Raw genomic sequence first — 12,514 nt, forward strand, 5'->3', positions numbered from 1 at the left:
GTCTATGAAGTGTTTTCGCGTGCCTCATCTCATTTGATCCTCACAGAAGTCCTGGAGTATGTAGATAGGAGACTCAGTGGAATCCTATTTTCTTTTCATTAGCGGGAAAACAGAGATTTAGAAGCTTAGAAACTTGACCTGACTGAAAAGAAGTAAGAAATGGTGGACCTTGAAAATGACTTCAGGTTTTCTCACTGCGCAGAATATAGTCAAACATTGCTGCAGTTAAATATTTTACCCTTTGTTCTCCCTGTGTGATCTACAATAATAATCTGCTTCGTGTTGATATTTACTGCTGTATTGCTGACAATTACCTGAAAGAGAAGTTGAGGTGCTTCACTGGGCTGGAAAAAGTTTAGCTAAAGCAGAAAGTAGGTCTAATTAAGCAAGTTTATCCTATATATATAAAAGGCTAAGTTGACTCGCGCATGCGTGATACATATAAAGCTCTTGCTGGTGCCAATTGCACATGTGTGTTTCGATCTGTCTGTCATTGTTGATCGTAAATTTGGTTGACACTTCTATTATAGAGAAAGAGTGAATAGTGATATTGAAATATTTCTTCTAATTAATTTCCTTTCAATGTGCATGAATTCGTGCACCAGGCCACTAGTTATTAATAACGAACTATAACGTTTGCTGATGACTGGTTACTATAATCATGTTGTATTCATTTCCCTTATGTGCCTTACGCGCAGGTGCACCATTTCTCTCCACTAATACTAGCAGGGAATATTTTAGCAGCTGACTGCCACGTCATTAGTCATGTACCGACTTGCTTGGTGTACACAACAGGAAATATTTCGCTTTCGGAGAATAAGAAAAATAGGTTTATTTGTGTTATGCTTATTAATTTGTGCAGTTATTCAGTGTCTGATAAGTTAATGTTCAAGAAAAAAAATATTAATTTTTATTAAAATGTTCTATTATTTTGTTAATGATTACTCATTTATTCCAGCCCTTCGTATTGAGCATGTCTCTATCGAAGTAAACCTATGTTTCTATGAAAATTGAAGCTTTTGCTTTTTTGCAGTCCACATAAACTTAAACCTTGTTTATTTGGCCCGTGTTAGCCTTTGAGTTTGACATGCTTTTTCTATACTCTGGCCCTAGCCTAATCACTAGCCTACCAAAATACCATGCACTGTTCCCATTTGAAATACTCACTCTTCCCAGAACACTTTCCCATCTTCTTAATTCTGTTCATGCTATTCTTTTTTCTCAGAAAGTTCTCCCTGACCTAGTTCTAGTATTATAACTTTTATTCATCCTTCATTATTCTGCCCAGTATTTAGCTCTTTCATACCTGATATGAAAAGTGAACTCTTTTAGTCCCCCAAATTACTCAAGAGCAGTTTATTTTGTATGGCACTTTTATCATTTTGGGAAATTTTTGGTATGTCTTATCTCTTGGATTGATTATAACTATATAATAAGAATCATATTTTGGGGCTGTCTTTGTAACCCATAGAGTACCTGGTTTACAGTAAGTGTGCAATGCATATTTTTTGATTGAAGAATGATCAACTGCAGATGTCTTCAAATGAAATGACAGTTTTTCTAATGAAATTCATTGACTTAAAACTGAAAAGGTAGAAACTTCTAGAAATTACTCTATTTCTGGATGATTTTTTTGTGTTTTAGTAATGAGAAAAGTAAGAAGGTCTTGTAATATCTGGAATTTTTCCTCTATGACAGTGGATGATCAACCACACATAGTAAAGATAGTGTGAAACTTGTTGATAATGGTTTGATTCTTTCTTATGCCTGAACCCTACTCCATTGCGATCATGACCTGGGCATAATCCTGACTTAGTCTTATAAGTTGCAACATTATATAGCTTGCTTTATTCCTAAGACCCATTGAACTATTGTGAATCTTATTGAATACCTGATTCTCTGCCGTTTTTTACTCTTAAGAACCGCCCCCCCCCCCCCCCCCCCCCAGTCCGTTAAAGCTATAAACATTTTAGTAGTCATGCAGGTTACCTATTTACTGGCTATCTTGGAAATATTTTAAAATAGAATGACAGTAGATCATGTCATTTGAAACTTAGGCTAAAGCTTGGGGCTCTGGTGCATGGTGTTTTTTGTTTTTAATAACAGCTTTATTGAGATAGAATTTATATACTCTACAATTCACTTTTTAAAATAATATATTTTTTTTGATTTCAGAGAGGAAGGGAGAAGGAGAGAGAGAAACATCAGTGATGAAAGAGACTCATTGATTGGCTGCTTCCTGCATGCCCCACACAGGGGATCGAGCCCCAAACCCAAGTTTGTGCCCTGACCAGGAATTGAATCTTGACCTCATGGTTCCTAGGTTGTTACTCAACCATTGGTCCAAACCACCAGGCTACAGTTTACTTTTTTATAGTGTGTAATTCAATGATTTTTATATATTCAGAGTTCTTGCAACACAATCAGTTTTAGAACCTTTTTATCACTACCAAAAGAAACTACCCATTAGCAGTCACTCCCCATTCCCTTCCACCCCTAAACTCAATAGCCATAAGAGCAGGACTAATAAATGAGTTGAATAAAGTGCAGGATATAATATGCATGTACAGAAACCAATCATATTTCTCTACAGTAGCTAATCTGTCTGTATGAATTTGCCTAGCCTGAACATTTCATATAAATGGAATCATACAAAATGTGGTCTTTTGTGACTAGTTTCTTTCACTTAACATAGTGTTTTTAGTATTCTTCTATGTTGTAGCATGTATCGGTACTTTATTTCTTTTTTGGCTGCACAATGTTTTATTGTATAAATACAGTTATTCACTAGTTATCCACATTATATTTATCCACCAGTTGATGGACATTTGAGTTATTTTCACTATTTGGCTGATGTGAATAATGCTACTATGAACTTCACGTACAAGTTTTTATGTGGGTCTGTCTTTTCATTCTGTTGAATTTTATAACTAGGACTGGAATTTCTGGGTCATATGGTAACTCTACCTCTGATCTTTGAGGAACTGTCAGACTATTTAAAATACTGGGTGTACCAGCATGTACGAGGGTTCCAATTTCTTCATATCCTTGCCAATACTTGTTATTTTTTGTTTAAGGAAGTTATTATCATATCCATCTTAATGGATGTGAAGTGGTAGCTCGTGCTTTGGAATTACATTTGCCTAAAACTAATGATATCGCACATGTTTTCATTTGCTTATTGGCCAATTGTATGTCTTCTTGGAAAACTATCTATTCAGACCCTTTGTCTACTTTTTTTTTTTTTTTTAATCCGCTCCAGAGGGTATTTTTTCCTTTGATTTTAGAGATAGTAGAGGGAGTGAGGGAGGGAGAGAAATATTCATGTGAGAGAGACACATCAATTGGTTGCCTCCTGCACGTGCCCCAGTAGGGGCTGGGGATCAAACCTGAACCCAGGTATGTGCCCTTGACCTGGAATCGAACACTCGAACTTTCAATGCTCAGGCCGTTGCTCTATCCACTGAGCCAAACTGGCTAGGGCAGTACCCCACTATCTTCATCACTGTAGCTTTATAGCAAGTTTTCAATTTGGGATGTGTGCGTTTTCCAGCTTTGTTTTTTTTTAAGATTGTTTTTGCACTTCTGGGTCCCTTGAATTTCCATAGGAATTTTAACTTGTCAGTTATTTAAAAGAAATCAGCTGGGATTTTGATAAGGATTGCATTGACTCTCTAGATCACTTTGGGGAGTATTGCCATCTTAATAATATTAGGTCATTCATTAATGTGGTGTGTCATTCTCTTTACTTATATCTTCTTTAATTTCTTTCAACCATATTTTTTAGTTTTCAAAGTATGTGTAAATTTTGCACTTAATTTATTAATATGTATTCATAAGTCCTGAAAGAAAATCTTGTGTTGATCATTTTTTATTTTGCCGTATGAGGCTAAAATCATGACAGACTGACATGGACAATTGTGAATTTTAAAAAAATGTATTCCTAAGTATTTTATTTTTTGATATAAATGAAATTGTTTTCTTAATTTCATTTTCAGTGTGCTTATTGCTACTGTAGAGAAAAACAATTGTTGTACATTTTATATCCTGCAACTTAACTTATTTATTAATTAATTCTAATTGTGTTTTAGTAAATATACTTAAGATTTTTAATACCCCAAATTAGGTTACCTGCAAATAGAGATAGTTTTACTTCTTTATTTCCAACCTGGATATTTTATTTCATTGTCTTGCCTAATTGCCCTGGTTAGTAAGTTTGGTACAGTGTTGAATAGAAGCAGCAAGAGTGGACATCTTTGTCTTCTTCCTAATCTTAGGAGAAAGCACTAAGTGTGATGTTTGCGGGTGTTTTGTAGATTCCCTTTGTCAGGTTAAAGAAGTTATGTCTTATTTTTTGTTACATGTTGTGGTGTTTTGTTTGTTTTTAATAATGAAGAGGAATTGAATTTGATACATTTATTCTTGATTACACTTTACCATCTATAGTAACAAAAGCATAATATGCTAATTAGACTGGATGTCCTTCCAGACATCCTTCCAGGCAGCCTTTTGGATGAAGCTTTGGTGGCGGGGACCGAGGCAGCGGTAGCCGCCATGGCAGCGGGGGGCCGAGGGGCGGTGGGTGGGGGCCAAGGCAGAGGCAGCCACTGCAGTGGCGGGGGCCAAGCCCCTTGCATGAATTTCATGCATCAGGCCTCTAGTATCTTATAAAACAAATAAAAATATCAATTTAATTTACACTCATTTACTTGGACTGATTTGAAATTACCTTGGTAGTATAAAGAAAAGATTACCTAAGAAGTTATTAAGCAAATTAGATCACATGAAGTATATTACCATTTAAAGAAGCTTTAAGAAATTTAGCTTATTTTGATATATGCAAGTGTTTCTGCTAATTTATAGTCTAATCCTGTGTTTGTTTAACAGTTTCAATAGGACTGTTATTTGGCTAAATGTAATCACCATAGTTTTTGAAAGTAAACATTTTATTGTAAACAGATTGAGACTTCCCCATTTAAACTTGATACTTCATCCCAGTAATCTACATTGATGAAGTTGTGTGCACCAGAAACTATTTGATACAACTTTCTTTGGTGGTGGTACCACAGAAAAGCTTCTGCTTCAAGCTAGCCTGTGGTATAGCTTGAAGTGGTATAGCTTCTCTACCCTCTAGGCATGTGATTTTTTTTAAGTGGCCATTTATGTTTAGAAGTCCAAATAAAATTCTAACGAACACTTAGCTCTTTTAATATTTTTAATTTTAACCTATGAAGGAGGGCAGGGAGATAATAATTGACACTCTTCTACCCTGACTATTCTTCACTGTGACTTGACATCACAATTATTTATCTGGCTTACTTTATAAGGTCTGTTCAGTCCTACCTTTGTCTATAATAGTTAAAAGTTAAATTAACTCACTTGTCTGATTGAAGAGAAAAATCATCTAGCCTTCAACCTCTAGATGGCAGCATGTGTCTTATTATATTACTACTTTTTCCTCTACACATTGTCTCCTGAACTGTGTTTCTGATTTTGGTAAAAAGTTCTTGTAACTTTACCAGACTACTTGCCTGACTTTGTTGATGCTTTGCTTGATTTTTAGCTTTTTTTCTTCTTTTCATTTCTCCATTGTTTTATCCCCCAAACAATTCCTTTCTTAAGCAATGTATATTTTTTACTTTTTAATTGAATTTATTGGGGTGACATCTATATATATAAAAGGCTAATTTGCAAAGTGTCCCCTCAGGAGTTCGACCAGGAGACCAGAAATTCAATTGCTTACTATGACGTGCGCTGACCTCCAGGGGGCGGTGCGTTATGAGGGAAGGAAGGCCCTGGCCAGCAGCCAGAAGGCCCCAATCAGCCCTGATTGCCAGCCAGGCCTAGGGACCCTACCCATGCACAAATTTCATGCACTGGGCCTCTAGTTGGTTAATAAAATTATATAGGTTTCAGGTATACAATTCTATAATACATCATCTGTGTATTATATGTTCATCACCCAAAATCAAGTCTCCTTCCTCTCTCCTTTATCCTCTTCTATCTCCTCCTGCCCTTTCCCTCTAGTAATCATCAAACTGTTGTCTGTGTCTATGACAGGGGTGGGCAAACTTTTTGACTCGAGGGCCACAATGGGCTCTTAAACTGGACCGGAGGGCCGGAACAAAAACATGGATGGAGTGTTTGTGTGAACTAATATAAATTCAAAGTAAACATCATTACATAAAAGGGTATGGTCTTTTAGTTTTAGTTTTATTCATTTCAAACGGGCCGTAGTTTGCCCACGGCTGGTATGAGGTGTTTTTGGTTGCTGTTATTGTTTTCTTAATCCCTTCACCTTTTTCACCCAGTGCCCCAAGCTCCCTTCCCTCTAACAGCTGTCAGTCTGTTTTCTGTCTGTATCTCTAAGTCTGTTTCTATTTGTTTGTTCATTAGATTCCACATGCAAGTGAAAACATATGGTATTTGTCTTTTTCTGACTGGCTTATGTCACTTAGCATAATATTCTCCACGTCCATCCATGCTATCACAAAGGATAAGATTTCCTTTTTGATGGCTGAGTGGTATTCCATTGTGTAAATGTACCACAGCTTTTTTATTCATTCATCTAATGATAGACACTTGGGCTACTTCTAAATCTTGGGTATTGTAAATATGCTACAATGAACATAGGGATGTATATATTCTTTCTTTACTTATTTTTGTATGTATTATTTTGAATTAGTGTTAGCTAAAATTGATAAAATAAACTTGAACTCAGTACCTCAAGAAGAATTTAATTGTTTCAAAATAAAGCTTTTATCTACTTAGCCATTTTGAGTGATGAGATAGTAGCAAAAGAATGAAGCAACTATTTGAATGCCTGCTTCCTGCAAGGCTCTGTAGCAGCTATGAAGATGAATAAGACATAAATTACTGCCCTTGTGCAGATTAAAATCTAGCTGGGAAGAGATAAGACAATTAAGTAAATGATTCTTTATAGAAGGTGGAGGAGATAAACTCTACAAGAGCACAAAGAACTGGGGATAGGGGAGAAGGGGGCAATTACATTAGATTGCTTTAGGAATGGCAGATAAGTTTCATTTTGTATGTCAACATGGATTGATGAGTAAAGATTGCCTAGGTCTGTTTAATTGAGGGATTTTGAGAAGGGGCCTGGATTCAGAAATCAATTAGTGTTGTCTGCTATGAACAAGGGAGAGATATGGGTGTGGTGGTATTTGCTATTTCTGGAGCATTGAGCACAGACCTTAGAGAACACATAGGATCCGGTTAGGTGGAAGTGGGAAGGGACCACATTCTAGGTGGAATGAGTATGAAAGCAGAGCTTGAAACAACTGCTATGCTCAAGGAACAATGTGAAGGATCTAATCTGGTCCTTAAGGAGCCCAGGTTATATTAAGGGTCATAAGGACTAAGACTAGGAGGGAGATAGGTGCCAGATTGAGGAGGGCCTTGAACTTGGCGGGGAGGGGCAGGTGTGAAGGGTTAGATTCATAGATAATAGGGAGCATGTGCAATGTCTTTTGAATGTCTTACTGACTATAACATTAACTATATGTTCACTATATGGCTTGTGAGACACTTTACCAAGAGACTTTACTACAAATCTGTTTGTTATAAAGATAAAGAAGAAAGTAAATAAAACCTAGCATTACGACTAAGAGATAACTACTGTTAACATTGGATTTGTTTCCTGACCCTCCATTTTTCCTTTATGTATGAATGTGCGCTTACATTTCTATGTAAGCCCATGCATATACACAGACATGCTTTTTAACATTACTGAGACTAAAGTCTATTATGTGATTTTAGCCTGTAAATACTTTTTTTTTTCATTTATTCTTTTTCTGCATCATTAAAAATTCTATCTCTGAAGATTTTTGAGTAGGGAAATCACGTACCTTTAAGAGGCATTAGAGCATAGGATGGGAGGGAATGGTAGAGACAGAGGCTGGAAGCTATTGTGGGAATTCAGCAAGAAGAATTGAGGGCTTGAATGAATGATGGCAGTATGAATAGAAAGAAGTGCACTGACAGTAGATGTTTCAGGTATATCATTTTCTGGATAGGTCTTAGGGAGTAAGCTGAAATTAAGAGTTTTTACCCTTATGTTTAGAGCTTGGTTAATGACAGGGAAGTCAGAAGGAAAGAGGGATTTGCTTAAAGAATAAAAATCACCTAATTCTCTTACTAGTACATGTCCCTTAGTAGGCAGGCACCTTAATTTTCATAGAAATAAGTAAAATCCATTAGTATAGGTTGGTGTAATTAACAGCATTAAAGCAATGCTCTTTTCAAGTTTAGTCATGTCACCTAGGCAACAGGTAATGTTTTAGGTAGTTATTTTTTTCTCAGGGAAATGAATTTGTGAAACAAAATATCCATAACTTCAGAAGTAGATTTGTAGAGTCTCTCTGCTCTTTGGTAGATTATTAAGCCTCTAAGTTGAATCAATTACTTTAGTATAGTTTTCTTCCATAGTAGTACTTTTTCATTCAATTACCTACCTGTAGCTATTCAGAAAATTGTTATGGCCTTTGTATATAGTAACCGACCAAATCTTTGTTAACTGGGAAAAAAAAATTTGGAAGTTTAAATTTGAAGTAACAGTACTTGCCCTAAAATATTTGCTGTTGATGCACCTTTTAATTAACCCCTCTATTTGGGTTATAGCAGCACTAGGGTAAATTCCAAGGAGTGAAGACTACATTTTACATGTAGCTGGAGATTTGTGGGATCTCTCATGGAGAATGAAATATACTGTGAAATTGTCTTCCAGAAAGGCACTACCTTATATTTTCGCCAACACCAAGTATTATAATTTTTAAAAGTCATTGCCAACTTGATAGGCAAAATATTAATATATTGTTTTAATGTTTGTTTATTCACTGTGACAATAAAACATTTTTTTCAATGTTTCTTGATCATGTCTGGTGACAAGGACTGGAAATTCAAGAAATTATAGATTTAAATTATTTTAACCTGAAAAATAAAGCTCCAGGGAATGTGATTAAAAAGCAACCTAAAATGTTATAATTGCATTTCTCAAATATCAAATGAAACTTACTTTTGTTTTCTGCATTGCCATACTATTTCACCATAGCCATTAACATGGCATCCTATTTAGGTTGTAATACAGTATAAAATCTAGAATTCCCACTTTGAAGGGATCTAGGTTATTTTTCATAATTAGAAATTGTCAGTTTAGCCTTAAGTATTTTGTGTGTTTTTTTTAATATATTATAATAATGGAAAATAAAACATGCTATTTCTCATGTTTCCCTTGGTTAACAAATTAGGATAGACAAAGCCTCAAGTTACCATTAAGGCCTATAAGCATTTGTATCTTTTCTCCATTAGTCAAGTTATATGGTGAATCCCAACATTGCCTCAGAAATGGCTTTATATGCAAAGAGGATTTTACCATAAAATGTTTGCAGTGTTTTATTTCCTTTGCAGGGGAGGGCAAAGATAGAGGAAAGCAGGCATAAATTAATTAAGCAAGGCATAATTAATTTGGGTGGAGTTGGGCTCAAAGTAACATTCTGCATAATTCTACAAAATATGTGATAGGTTAGATGTACATAGTGCCCTGGCTGGATAGAACGTCGGCCTGTAGACAAGTGTCCCAGGTTTAATTCTGGTCAAGGGCACATGCCTGGGTTGCAGGCTCAATCCCCAGCAGGGGGTGTGCAGGAGGCAGCCAATCAATGATTCTCTCTCATCATTGTTGTTTCTATCTCTCGTTCCCTTTCCCTTCCTCTCTGAAATTGATGAAAAAAAAAAATGTACATAGTGAAAAAATTAAACATTAGGGAATAACCAAGTGAATTATAGTACATCTGTACAGTAGAAGACAATGTAGCCATTAAAAATCATGTTAAAGCATTAAAGAACACGTAATGACAAAAATACTCATTATATGAAAGGATAATTGCAATGAAAATATTTAGAGCACAAATTAGCAATTTCTTTTGTTTTGAGAGCATGGACATAGACAAATTATTGGAAGGAAATAAACCAGTATGTTGCAATGGCTATCTTGAGTGATATTTTTTTCCTTAAAATTTTTCTGAATTTTCCAGTTGTCAACAATGAAGACATTCTATTTTGTTGAGTAGGAAAAACTATCTAAAAGTAAAGAAAAATTTATACCTTTCTAAAAATAAAATTACTTGAAAGATCTACCTCTTAATTTCCTATGCAGTTAAAATTTTAAACTCTTTTATGAACTGTTTCTAAATAAAAATGACTAGGTCCATTAATAACAATAGATCTTTTAAAGCAGGTAATGAATAGCATGGTGACAGTTAATGACACTTCGTTTTCCAACCTTAGCATGACCTTCTAGAAGTAGAAATTTGGGAACAAAAGGAGTGATAAGCTGATGGGTCAAGGACCAGAGATGATTTTGTTGGTGAAAGAGGCATCTTTTCATTAGCAAACATTGGCCAAGATTTTGTCGAGCTTTATGTTTTCAGCCTTTCTTCCTTGTACTTGGAGAACTGAATTCAGTGTTAACTACTCAACAGGAGCAAAGAACCATTTAGAGTATCTGTCAGTCTTAAATGAAACTGCAGCTGTTTGGTTGAGAGGTAAGATAGACCTAATAATTTTTTTTTTTCTTTTTGGCTTAGAATATAGTTTTGTTATGACAAAGAGGAGAACCAAATAATTGCAATAGTTGTACATAGGAATTGAGTTTCTTTCCAGGCTTTGGGTATAAGAATGACTGTTTCCGCTCCTAAGAAAATAAATTGGCATTTTCTTATTGCTTGTTTGATTATTTATTAGTTTAGTGGTTTTTAAAAAATATTTATTTTTATTGATTTCAGGGAGAGAAACATAAATGATGAGAGAGAATCATTGACTGGCTGCCTCCTGCATGCCCCCTACTGGGGATCAAGCCCACAACCCTGTCATGTGTCCTGACCAGGAATCGAATCCTGACCTCCTAGTTCACAGGGTCAACACTCAACCACTAATTTTCACCGGCCAGGCTAGTTTAGTTTTTGATGCTCTAAAGATTTCAACAAAATCGAGAGTGTTTTTAAGTATAATGTCAGTTCCTTTTTTTCTTCTTCTTCTTTCTATTGGTCTGTGTTAGAAATATGATCTGGGAGGGTGGTGATTTTGCATGTAATTTATAGAGATGACAAAGCACTTTGCTATAGGAACTCTAGAAAAATAATGACTTTTGATATGTAGAAGAGAAGTTTCTCTAACCTTTAAGTCTAAACTAAAAGCTTGGTAAGAGCTACTAATATTTGTTATAACTGAAAAAGATTTGAGAAATATAATAGTAAAAAAGGAATGAAATTTTTAAAGGAAGGACTGTTACATTCGATTGACTCTTATAGGAGAATACATGTAAAAATTGACTGGATAATAGTGAAGAAAACCTTTGAGAGGATGAATCTGACAGGTTGAAGTTCTGGATATGGAATGCAAAGAAAAAAGACCTAAAATGAGACTTCAGATATAGAAATATTCCGCTGTTCCATCATTTTTGTTCTTTAATAAACTTTAAAAAATTTAAGTATCCTCTCTAATAAAAGAGTAATATGCAAATTAACTGTAATTCCATGACAAAGATGGCAGCACCCACAACCAATAAGGAGGGAATATGCAAATTGAGGGTCAGTGGGCAGCGTGCAGGCACCGAGTGGCCGGGGTGGGGCGGGGCGGGGCAGGATGCCTGGCTTCGTCTCCAAGCCCGGCCTGTAGGCAGCACTCGCAGGCGTCCTGCCCCGCCCAGGCCGCTCCGAGCCTGTGGGCAGCATGCTCGGAGAGCCTCTGGGCGGGGAAGGCGGGCTGGCGGAGGGTGGCCTGTACTCCCCACATGGCGGCGGTGGCAGCCGTGAGCGCACCAAGTGGAGCCTGCGGGCCGAGCTGAAGTAGCGCCTGCAGGCCATCAGCGCCAAGGAGTGGCTGCGCAAGTCCTGCCTCCTGGCCCAGAAGGTGCATGATCGCAGAGACAGCCACTGTGATGGGCCAGATGACATCCTCCTGGCCGCACCATAGAGGTTTGCAGATCTGCAAAGCCACAGGCCTCCAGTGTGCACATCCTCTCCTCCCCCTTTGGCGTGTGAACGCCCCCTAGCGCGCTGTCACCCACGCGCATGCCTGCAACAGTCCTGGACCAAGGCGCATGCAAGTTCCTCCCCCCGCCCCTCCGCTGCACTTACATCAACCTCAGCACGCCTACATCCCCCACAGGATGTGCGATCGTCCCCTCTGGCATGCTCATGTCCTTTGGAGAGTGTCTGGGTGTTCTGGGTGCCAAAGGTGGGCACCTGTGAGATGACAGTGAGAGGGCGGAGTGGAGATGCTCTGTTCCCGCGGAGGCCAGTGCAGCGACGAGATCACCTCCATGGGGCTAATGCAGGTGCTGAAGTGGGAGCAGGTGTGGACAGACACACCTGGTGGGCGTGGGCGGCCCTAGCTGAGATGCCTTCGGTCAGCATTCAAGATTGGGAACCCAGAGGAGGCGAGGAGTTCCGTCCTCTCAGTGAAACGGTGGGATAGTCGGGGCGACTGCAGAGGAGGA

General features: G+C 37.4%; 1 protein-coding gene and 1 non-coding gene across 6 annotated transcripts in view; both read left to right on the forward strand.

The window, feature by feature from the left end:
- The window catches only part of LIN52 (lin-52 DREAM MuvB core complex component), a 97,686-nt gene that overhangs the window by 17,403 nt on the left and 67,769 nt on the right, over positions 1-12,514 (forward strand). The window lies entirely within an intron of this gene.
- LOC118661792 lies at positions 3,793-3,920 on the forward strand. The gene has a single exon (XR_004969476.1). It is a non-coding gene; the product is annotated as a small nucleolar RNA SNORA69 (small nucleolar RNA).

Source organism: Myotis myotis, unplaced genomic scaffold (assembly GCF_014108235.1).
Source record: "Myotis myotis isolate mMyoMyo1 unplaced genomic scaffold, mMyoMyo1.p scaffold_m19_p_1, whole genome shotgun sequence".
In the NCBI taxonomy this organism is placed as follows: domain Eukaryota; kingdom Metazoa; phylum Chordata; class Mammalia; order Chiroptera; family Vespertilionidae; genus Myotis; species Myotis myotis.